We start from the raw sequence: 9,979 nt of genomic DNA, 5'->3' as shown, positions 1-9,979 counted from the left end.
TTGTAGACAGATTTTTTTCCTAGTCTGTCCTTTCATTTAGGATGTAAAAAATTTAAGTTTTTCCTTTGTAGGAACAACTGCAAGTTTATGGGTCCTAGCTACAACTTCTCATTTTAATGAGAGCCTTGTTTCCTATCCCAACAGGAGGTCATGAAAAACTGAGGCTTTCAAGAATCAACAGATATCCCTAAGGCAGCCTGTGGCTCTGCTGGTGCTACTTATACTCCACATGAACTTTCCTTAATTTTGCATAAGTGTAGCTTTGCACTTGAATGGAGGTTTCCAGAATTTCTGGGTATTTGTACAGTTTTCTAGAACATAAAATTTTTCTAGAATATAAAATTATCTAACTTTCCAGAAGTAATCCACTTTGACTTATATTACAGTCTCTATGTCCCATATTGCCCTACATATTCTACCACTTCACTTATTATATTTCATTCTTCTTATTTATTTATTTTTTGTGTTATAATTTCTGTGTAGTTTTCTCCCCTGTTACACTGTGAACTAATTCAAGGAGTGAAATTTGAAATCTGTTTCCATATCCCTCAGTTCACTGATATTTTCAGTGAAGAAGATAGGAAATCTATGCAAACTCTCTTTTCCTACAAGCCCTAACTAAGGGATGGCCAAGGGATCCCTAGTGAAGGGATGGCTAAGGATTGGCGTGAGTACAGATCCACACTGACCCTGTTGCCTCTCTTCATCTGTCCAGCTCCTGTAATAGTGTGCATGCCAGCTCTAGAAACGTTGCTGTGTTCAAATGAGATTAAGCACAAGGCAGAATAAGGAAAGGGTAGCAGATGGTATGTATTTCCTGGGTAAAGTTTATTTCTTCCTGACTTGTTCAGCTCTTCCCTTGTCCTGTTCCCCCAATCAATTTTGTTCATTTACTCTCTGTAAGCCTGGTGGCAAGAGTTGTGGAAAGATATGAAAAACAACCATCTGCATGCAACTGAATAATGAAACAATATCTGCTCTGGCAGGATAACTAGAGTTTGTAAGGGCCTTAAAAAAAGCCATGCCTGGAAATTGTCAGTGAGTATATTAGCAGACATAAGTTAAATCCCTGGGAAGTACTGTGTACTCTTTGGTGTCTAACAAAACCTGTATATTTCTATTTTTAAAAATTATATAAAATTTTAGTTTTTGAAAACTAAGTTCGATTAACAGCCTTATTCCATTTAGGAATTGATTTCATGTAACTGCCACTGACTAGTAAGAGACATAATTTGATTGAAATGAAAAGGAGAGAATGAACATTTTTGAATACTTAGTGTGTGCCCATATTCTCCTAAGCATTTTACATACTTTACCTTAATATCTTCACAACTTTGTCAGTTGCTATATATTATTATCCTGTTACAAGTTGGGGAAAGTGAAAATCTGATATATTATGAAATTTTCTAGGATCCCACACCTTACATATGAGATGTTTTATTCCCAAATTGACACTTGTATTGCCCTACTATGCAGATTTCCATCTGTGGTTTATGAAATCTCTTTGCATGAACTGAGACAATTCTTTCTGGACCTTCCTAATCAGTCACGTACAGCCATGTGGAAAATCACAGCCCATAAAATCTGTCCCTTTTTTTCTTTTTGATTCTCTCCACTGTCCATTCTTTCTTTCTTCCCTCAGGCCTCCCTACCTGCATGCTTAGAAAACTCATAATAACAACTTAATAATTATCCTTACTAATTTTTGTTATAGTCCTATGATAACATGTAAATGTAAATTATTCATACACGGACATGGAGGTTATCCTTTTCTTGCAATATGAGACTGTACCTAAAAGTTCTGGACTCTGCTTTTTAATCACTCAAGAATAACTCATGGAAAGTCCTTCAAGTCAACAGTTACAATCCTCATTTATGTCTTTTTATTGCTGCATAGTATTTCATTTCTCACTCTGACCAGTACTCTAATAAAGTGTATGTGTATTTATATTTGAATACTTGTGTTTTTATTTTTGTAAATATAATCCTTGAAGGGGGATTGATAGCTCAAATGGTATATTGATTTTTAATTTTAATAGATGTTGCCTGATTGCTTTCCAGAAAAGCTGTAAACAATTCCAGTTTTGTTTCTTCCTGTGAGGGCATCTTTACCAGCATCCCCTCCAACAATGTGCTATTGCTCTTTTTTAAGGCGTGGCTATTTAATGGTGGTAAAGTGATATCTCAGTTTTATTTAATTTGCATTCCCCCAACTATCAGTGAGTTTGAATATATATTTCTTGACCATGGGATTTGCTTTTGAGGAATTTGTTTTCTCATATCTCTTGCCCATATTTGGGGGGTTATTTGCTTTTTTCTTGTCAATATTTAAGTGCTTTGCATTTTGTTAAAGAAAAATTATGAATGTCAAAAATTTGTATGTCAAAAACATGTACATAGAGGTAACTCAGTCTATGCAGCATGAATCTTTGTAGAAGAAGTTTTATGGAGAACAAGAAGAAATAACATTAAGCTTTTAAACAAGTTTCAGGACTGAATTCTTCATAATTAATTAAATGTTACATTGACCTAACTGGTCATGGGCTTTGTGCTCAGATTCTAAAGACAGCATACATTCACACTGTTCAGTGGTTGTTGTTTAGGACTTGTTAGTTAAGTATTTATTAAGTATGGATTATGGGAAATTATTTTACTTTTGCAAAATTCTTTTTCAACTTAATGATAGCAAATTTTTTCTGTTGAACAATTTTACAATTTTCTTTCCAATCCACTGTTTATCTATTGCCTTGGCTTTTAGCACCTTTGGCCAAACAAATGTTTAAAATATTTTATAGGCAGGAATGGCTAACTTTTATTGGTACCTTCTCATTTCCTATCTTGGTTGAGAAGGTATGCTTCTTCTCACCACCAAGGTATTGGACATGTCTCACAAATATTTCTTTAACATTTAAACCTTTTCTTCATGTGTAATTTTATTTTGCATATGGTGTAATATTAGGGCACAATTTTACTTTTTTTCGAATAGCCAGTGTGACACAATCTTATAAATAATTTATTTTTTCATTATACTGAAATATTAGTATCAGTATATAAGAAATTCTCATGTGTACTCTTGCCCATTTCTTTCTTCTACATCCTATTTCACTCATCCATGCATCTATTTTTATGCCAATGACATACTGATCTAATTTATAGGAATTTTTTTTCTTCTTTGACAAGCAATAGTTTCTTTTTTCAAAAAATTATTGAGGTATAATTGATATTAATATTATATTGATTCAACATTTGTATATATTGTGAAAGGATCACCATGATAAGTCTAGTTAACATCCATCACCACACACAGTTACAATTTTTTTTTTTCTTGTGATGAGAACTTTTAAGATCTACTCTGTTGGCAACTTTCAAATTTTTGACATATCTTGATATCTGTTAAGGCAACTCCCTCTTCGTTATTTTCACTGTCTTTCTTTTTCTTAATCTTAGATAGTTTTTTTTTTTTCCATATGAACTTTAGGATCTATTAATGAAATTCATCTTAAACATCTGTTAGCATTCCAATGAGAATTGCATTAAACTACTATTAATTTAGGGAGAATAGGTTTGTGATAGCAAATTCTCTCTTAAAGAGCATGGTATGTGTTTCCATTTGTTCAGATATAATTTTATCTTCTACAATAGATTTTATTGTTTTTCTCATATAATTCATGTTTCTTTCTTGTTTTATTTCTAAGTATTTTAAAGTTTTCAGTGTATAGTGAATGAAGTATGTTTCCCATTTTCAGATTTATATTTACTTTAATTCTGACACACATGTTTCTATGATGAGTTTACAGATATAATACATTTTTTCCTTTGTGAAATATATGAAAGGATGAAAGCGGAAACCAAAGTGTACTTTTGCTTTTAAAAACTAGATAAAGTAATTTTAAGAGTGTATTTTTATTTTCTCACTAAAGGGCAAACCCTACAATTTTAACTTACTTATGTAAGTGTGACAACTTTTATGATGTCTTTACTCCATACTTTTGTTTTTTGTATGTTCACATACACATGCAGAAATACTCATAAACACACCTCTATTTTAACTATAGCTCTTTATCAAGATTTCAAAATGGTAGGCTAGTTTGAAATTTTCAATAATATACAGAACATTGTAAATAAAATCCTCTAACATGCAACTCTGCACATTTTTCCAAGTATTTCTCTAGGATAATTTCAAAAAGTAGAATTTCTGGGTTAAAATGAATACAATTATATATATATATATTTTTTAGTAATATTAATAGCTAAGTTTATTGCATGATTCCTGTGTGTAAGGGAGAGATTCCCAGTGCTCCTGCAAATCTGCTTCTCCTTTCCATACTAAGTCCAAAGATGACGATATCTCCCAGACTCCTTGCTTGTACATGGAGTCATGGCCAATGGGCTGTGAGCAAATGGTTTGTGTCATTCTGGTCAGTGAATATCTTTCTGACCCTCCATGTCACAAAGACACTGGAGGAAAAGTGTGGAGATAGTGAAGCCAGGAGATGTTGGACTCTCACCATTTGGCAGGAGAGCCAAACCTTGGAGAAATTCTGGACTACAGGAGATTTTCCAGTGAGGGTAGACATAACTTGCCTACGTTTACACAATCTGTAAGCTGACATGCCATGATTAAAACCCAAGCAGTCTTGCTCCAGAGCCCATTCTGTGAATACCTACATTATTCAGTCTCATATTATGTTTTGTGATTAATGTTTAGAATATCCTTTAGAAGTAGTCCCAAACTATAGCCTCACCACTATTTCCTGAGAGTGTCCAGTTCTCTACTCAAACTCTGATAATAGGTATTATTATTAAGTTTAAGAGTCTAAGAGATCAGATGTCTAGGGGATTTCCTGAATGGTGATCTTGGTATCCTTCCACTGAATCTGAACCAAGATTAAGATTTGATATAGAAGGGATTCAAAGAGAATTACCAAGCTCATATCAATCTACAGGCCCTACATGCATTTTTCAGCTCTAGAGTGTCCTTTTGACTGATAATCATAGATCCCAGTTTGTTGGTGAAGTTCCTTACCATGACATCTATGTTTCTGAATATATCAATCACATTTATTTTAATATCTGTTTCTGAAAACTCTGATTTCTATATTATCCATAAATCTGCTTCTATTTTCTCTTGTCCTTTCTCATAATATGCTTGAATTTATTTTGATTGAATGGACATCTTGTGTACACAATGTATTAAGAGCTCTGGATTAGCTGTTAGTTTCTGCCAGGAAATTAAAGCAAAAGCAAATAACAAGATTCCAAACTAAAACCCTGGGATGTTTATCATAGTCCCTTTTCCTTGGCATATCATAAGCTCCAATTTTTCTCTCTTTAGCGTCATGAGACTGCCAAAAGTTCATTTAGGTCTTCATTCTCTTCACTGCCATTTTTTCCTTGGCTTCTCTCTGCCCTCATTGATTACCTATGAATCATTAATACTTTGACAAGAAAATCAGTTCAGACTGCCTGGCTCACTTCTCTACACTTTTCTTCTCCATGGAATGTTGGCTCTTAAGTTTTTTTTTTATTATTAGCCCTGAAATCCAGTTTTTATCTAGGTCCCATGTAATTGCCAAAAATTCTGCACATAATCTCAACCTCTTCAAATTCTCTTTCTGCGACTTTCCAGTCTCTCTCAAATCAGGAATTGGTGAATGTTTTAAGGGAAAAGGCCATAGAATGTCAGGTTACTGCAATGAGTTTCCCATTTATCCATGATTTTGCTCCCTTAAATCCTGGCTATCTTGCTATCTCCTTGAAGTCATCAAAAGATTTTCTTGTGTTTTTTGTTTTTGTTTTGGTTTGTTTGTTTTTTGAATCCAGATGGTCTAGTTGTTCTTTGTGGAAGATTTGGTCTGATACAAGCTATTTTACCATTATCAGAAATGAAACTCCTATTCATTGACATTTAAAACAAAATTTCCAACTAATCTTATGAACCAGGTTTCTGTGTTTAGAAAGGATTGCTTGGAGTATTGCTAGTTTCCTTTTTTATCAAGGGTCAGATGTGGAGACCTGGTTCAAAATTTTTACAGGTCAGGTCCAGACAGGAGGAAGAAGAAATTCAGGCTCTTTTCTGGCTAATTGGTGTGGGAAAGGAAAGACAGAGCTGAAGAGAGGGAAGCAGGGGAACCCACAGAAATTTCTTCCAATTTCTCCTCTCTTATCTTATCTCCTCTCTTATCTGACAGCAAGGAACTCTTGCCCACTCCCCATTTAGGACTGAAGTAAAAGTGTACCTTGCAATGACATTGTCACTGCAAAGTTAACTTGAAAATATAATGTTTCCAGGAAAGGAGGAATCCTGAGGTGCTTGTTTCCCTGGCAGCCCCTTGCTTCCCTAAATCCTATATAGGACTCCAAAATAACCAAGGAACTTGCCAGAAGAGTATAGTATTCATGGCAAAGAATACTATGTAGTGAAAGCTGAAGAACAGATTTCTCTAGGCAGAAACAATTAGAAGTCAAAGTAGGACCTCATATAGACCCATAGTCTCCAAAGAGCCAGGGTCAGGAGAGGTTAGCCAGGCATGCACGGCAAAAATGGTTTGATGCATCAGAGAATAGATAAAAAGTAGGCTTTATCTCACAAAGGTATTGGGACAAGCAGAAACCATGTGGGTAAGGGACAGTGCCTCAGAGACTAGAGGATATCAAACTCAAACACTGGCCTAAACAAGAAAGTCCCTCCCTCCAATGATGTAAAAAGGGTCAACGAGGATTCTACAACATATATAAATAGATGACTCTTTTGGGAGAGAAACAAAGGGAGGGGGGATTACTAAGAGATAAAACATTGTCATCCAAAGAAGAGCTTGAATTTTGCCTAAAGCAATTGTTTCAATTATCAGTTCAGGTTATGTTTTAAATCATATTGGACATTTAATTAAAAGTCATACCTACTGACTAGTGGATGGGCATGCAAGAGGAAGATGAGAAGAGCTACAAATTCCCTGGACATTGGGTAGATAGTTCCACAGAATGATTGCATGAATGAATGAACCAATGAATGAAACCAAATATTCTTGTTAAATCAAACAATACGGAGCTAAGACTAAGGCAGAGAGAAACAGAATGCAGAAAAGTCTTTTTAAGCTTTGTATGACCTTTCTGCATTTTTTTCAGGATCAAGCTGGTCTTTTAAATTTTCTCTTATCATGCAGTTGAGTCTTAGACTTCTCTACTCTCCCTTTAGCTTCATATTCTAGGTAAACTGGAAGTCTATACATGGAATTAGCTAATAGTGGGGCACAATGCATATTGCATGTGACAATGAGGTTCCTGATTTGGGGGCAGCTTCTTTATGATCAACTTCATTAGGTTATGGCAGAAAATGTTCCCTGAGGTTCCTATTAATATGTAGCTTCCTATGAGATTTCTCAGGTGTATATTTAGAAATCACTACTTAAAATGATGTCCTTGGTAGATATTTTAAAAGGTTACACTACCCCCCATTCTTAAATAAAGTCATTTATCTACAGGAGGCAAACACTGAAGTAATGAAAACAGAAATCTCTTCCAACTCCCAGTGAAATGCTTATAATAATGCTCCTAATTATTGGCAGGAGATCACAAGCTTCTGCCTTGTGCTTCACGAGTGGGCTGACTGGTCACCAAAAAATGCGGCAATAACTGATTCCACTTGACACAGAAAGCCACAGCAGAAAGAACCAGTACAAGATAAGGCAGAAACAAAGTAGGTCGGAACTCCCTTTGAAGACCTGTGCATTCTGCAGCATGCCTAACCATATCTCTCAAGTTGTCTGTACCTCTGTAGGAGAAAATCTCCTGCTGGGCTCAGCATATTGCTTAATAAATGCTATTTGAAGCTGTTTTCCTTAGAACAGTTTTGAAGGTTTTTTTTGCTTCCCCCCACAAATACCATATATATTTTAAGGTATCAGGTAATTAGATCTCTGTAGTAATCGTTTTGGGCTTGGGGAGTTTGATATTTTTCTTTCAAATTTAAAAAATCAACTACAAAGGCAGGGGATATGAAAAAGAGAATGCAATCGCAAAGCCCCTCACCAACATCAGTCCATTAGGACCATATAATCACACAGCCTAAGAAAAAATATCCTTTAAGCAAAAGGACCAGAATACCTAATGAAGCTGATAGAAAATCAGTGCTGTAAATTATATCATAGTGAACAGTTACTGTGAGAAAACAAAATAATTCCAGAAAAATGCAAATGAATATATAATTATAACAATACAACTGTTCCAGCAATTGCATGATTTTTTTCAATGTGATGCTGACACAGGACAGCAAATGTCCATGTGGCAGAAATTCTAACAAAGTAATCCAAGCACCCAAGTCAGTCACTTTTTATTCTGTTGCTCAGGTGTCAGCATTTTCTCATTTTTGTGAGTTTTGATTCGAGAATTCTGCACTTACCCTGTAATGTCTGGGATCATGAAATAAGCACTTGGTTAAGTTACAATAAGGCACTCACTCACATTGAAAGCTATAGTGAACAATGAAAAATCCATCTCTTCCTTTTTTCCTCCCTTCCTTTGGTTTCCTTCCTTTCCTTCTTTCTTCTATACTTTGAATAGATAAAGCATTTAATGCTCAAAAATTCAAGACATGGTGATGTCATGGAAGATGGTGGAATAGGAAGTTTCAGGACTTGGTCTCCCCACTAAAACAATTATTGAGTTGGCAAATGGTCGGAATCAATTATTTCAGAGTTGAGTCAGATTCTTGCAGCAGTCAGGGTAGTGCCTGGTGAAGAAAGAGGCTGGTAAATTCTGGCAAATTTTGGTATTTTATATAGTGACTATAAAGGTAGTGACTATAGCAGGTAGCTCTGAGGATGGTGGTACACAACTCTGGAGTTGCTTGCTGGTGCCAGGGTGGGTGATAGTGCCCTTGTCCTCCAAAAATTAAGGTTTTGATCAGCCTGACAGATTGCTGAGGGGCTAGCACAGGACCTGACAATTGTTTGAATTTCCACAGACAGAAGCAGCTTCCCAGCACTGTCAGTTGAGGGTACTTAGAGATATAAAATATTTTTTTCTTACTTTATTATTGACATTTAAGGAAGTTTCTGTCAGGTCACTGGCTGACTGTGTAGATAACAGAACAGAGACTTCAATGGTCACACATGGCAAGGAATATAGTCTCTGCAAAGATAGTTTGGAAGAAATCAATAAACAAAGGGATGGCTGAGGTATTCATTAAGCAACAACAGCAATTACTGGAGAGGGAGAAGAATTTGATTTCCAGGTTTACCGCATTATAATATTTAAAATGTCCAGTTCTCAACAAAAAATTACAAGGTATACAAAGCAACAGGAAAGCATGGCTCATTCACAGGCAAATAAGAAAGAAATTGACAAAAAACAACAATGAAGAAGCCCAGATATTGGATTTAATACACAAAGACTTTAAATTAGCTGTCTTAAATACACTTAAAGAGCTGAAGAAAACCATGACCAAAGAACTAAAAGAAATCAGGAAAATGGTGTATGAATAAGTAGGGAATATCAATAAAGAGATAGAAACTAAGTAGAAATTCTGGAGCTGAAAAGTACAATACCTGAAATAAAAATCCAGGGGGTGTAATAGCAGAATCAAACTGAAACAAGAATGAATCAGCATTGTGATGAGCAGAAAGGGAAAATAATGAAGAAAGGAGAACAGAACCTAAGGAACCTATAGGGCACTATCAAGCTGACCAGCATACATGCTATTGGAGTCCCAGAAAAAAAAGAGGAAATCAAAGAAATGATGGCTAAAAACATCTCAAATTTGATGAAAAACATGAATCTACACATTCAAGTATCTCAACAAACTCCAAGCAGAATAAACTTGAAAAAGAGATCTATACTGAGACATGTTATAATCAAACTATAAAAAGACAGAGAATCTTGAAAGCAACAAGAACAAAGTGACTTTTTACATACATAGGATGCTAAAAATGATAACAGCCTCTTTTATCAATAACCATAACAACAAAAACTAAGGAATTTC

Source organism: Delphinapterus leucas, chromosome 19, assembly GCF_059928025.1.
Source record: "Delphinapterus leucas isolate spDelLeu-1000000601 "Yukka" chromosome 19, BTC_Dleu_Yukka2, whole genome shotgun sequence".
Taxonomy (NCBI): domain Eukaryota; kingdom Metazoa; phylum Chordata; class Mammalia; order Artiodactyla; family Monodontidae; genus Delphinapterus; species Delphinapterus leucas.
The sequence above is the reverse complement of the archived record's forward strand: the minus strand, read 5'-3'. Positions refer to the sequence as shown.